Genomic DNA, 2,195 nt, shown 5'->3' with positions numbered 1-2,195 from the left:
AGACGCTCTCGGGAGGTTCGTCCATTAATCATTTGATGGAGCAGCGTGGCAGCTACCCAGCCGAGATGCAAATGGGCCTTCAAAGGCGCACGGGAGTTATTTTTACGCCGCCACGCTAGTGCGAGATGGTGAAAAAAATGTCCAAAAAACGGCCGCATTTAATGGCGGGAATCCAGGCCGCGTTCCGACACTTGTTGAGCCGTGCCGGTTCGTGCTACAGCCGCGATTCCCAGAGGCGGATACGTTGAATGAGACGGGCTAAAAGAATAAATGCGGCCTTTGTGGAAGGCGTGGGGGTGGTGTGTGAAAGTGTGTTTTGGGGTGTTGACAGAGGGCAGCAGGCAGGCCGTTGGTGGCCCCCCGTCCCGTCGGACTGGGATTAGCGGGGGAAGCCCTGCATCAGCATGTCTTTGTCTCGCAGCGCGGTTGAACCGTGGCCCCTCGGGGGCCGGTGGGGTCCTTTGTGCTGTGGAATCCCGAGGGGTCAAAGGTAACGGGTCTGGGTTCAGGGCGCGGTGCACAGGGCAAGCAGGGTTTAGTCACACTGTTATCCTAAAGACGAGGCGCACATCCCCCATCGCAACTGTTGCCATGCCGTCACAATGCCGGGATATTAAAGCCATTCATCTCAGCGCCACATGAACACGGGGCCATCACGGAGGGTCCCCGACACAAGCTTAATACGCTAATCACGGAGCCACCTGCCCCCAAGCAAAATCACTCTCTCTTTATGTCTGTTGATCTCCAAGCCCCGCCCCCCCTCCTCAGGCCACATTTACATTCACATTTACATTTACATTTTACGGCATTTACCAGACCTGATCCAGAGCCACTTACAACGCGCTTCCATGTTACCGTCGATGAAGTGGTCAGTTCTGGTTCACCAGGACCCCCAACTATGAATACAATCTTTTTATTCACTCTGTTCTAGATTCTATACAGAAGTTAGATAATAAGAAGTTTACAACACATTTGCTCTCAACTGCTGATCCAGCTCTCCATCCGCAGTGCAGGCGTCCCTAATTCAGCCGGATATTAATTATTCTCACTTAGTCGCCGGTACATTATCAGCAAACGCTGAAATCACTACAGATCACTCGTTTACAGCCGGGTATTTAGAAAACCGCATGTTAACGCGCTTATTTGGCTGAAGGAACGCCGATCCCTCGCACACACGTTGCATGAATCAGTTTGTGTCGTTTGGCAGAAAATAAACTTTATTTCTTTATTTTTCACGATGCTTTTTTCTGTCTTTTTTTTTTTTTTGCAAGTTGCCATGGAATCCTGCACAAAACAGCAATAAACTTTTAGGCCGAAGGAGAAATAACGAAAGTTATTAATAGTGCGAGGGAATAAAACAACCTGCCCTCCCTCTTCAGCCTTAATGCAAAACTCACAAAGGAGGAAAAAAAAAAAGGACAAAACTGGAAGCTCGGCAGATGAAAGGCGGCAGAGCACAAGGCCCGGCTGCGGAGACGAGGCGCTATTCTTCATCGGAGGATGAGCGCGGCCGCTGAATAACGCTCTTCAGACGTCCGTCTCACGGGAACCTCGCGGCCCGCCGGAGGCTCTCCGCCGTACCTGGTCGCGCCGCCATCATCAAATACACCATCCGGAGAAAGGCGGCGGCTGCTTAGTGTGCAACAAACGCGAGATTGATGGTTCCGTTTTGGACGCCGTTCACATTTAAACCGAGTAGTCAGGCATGGCCCTTATGAATCAATACGTTTTAATGATTAATAGAGAGGGCCCGATGCTCGGTGTTTACGAATGTGGAGGCCGATGCTGCTGCCTGCGGCATCACCGTACCGAGCAACAAAAAAATTGCGCTGTTCTAGTAATTATTAGAACGATTATACTATTAATTAAAATTCAATGTAGCAGACATGTGTGAAGACAACATGTTCATTGTATTGGTCATTTAGGGCCAGATATATGCCTTTGTTATGTAAATTGGAGAAGACACAGAATGCAAACTGGACCAGTCCAGCTTGAGGGACAGCAGATGGAACAAGTTTAGTTTGGGGCGGTGGTAGCCTGGCGGTTAAGGAAGCTACCCCGTAATCAGATGGTTGCCGGTTCGAGTCTAGACACCGCCAAGGTGCCACTGAGGTCCCCTTGATGAAGGTCCCGTCCCCACACACTGCTCCCCGGGCACCTGTCATGGTGCCCACTGTCACCAAGGGTGATGGTTA

The sequence above is a fragment of the Denticeps clupeoides genome, chromosome 18 (assembly GCF_900700375.1).
Source record: "Denticeps clupeoides chromosome 18, fDenClu1.1, whole genome shotgun sequence".
NCBI classification, from domain to species: domain Eukaryota; kingdom Metazoa; phylum Chordata; class Actinopteri; order Clupeiformes; family Denticipitidae; genus Denticeps; species Denticeps clupeoides.
Note: the sequence above shows the minus strand (reverse complement) of the source record.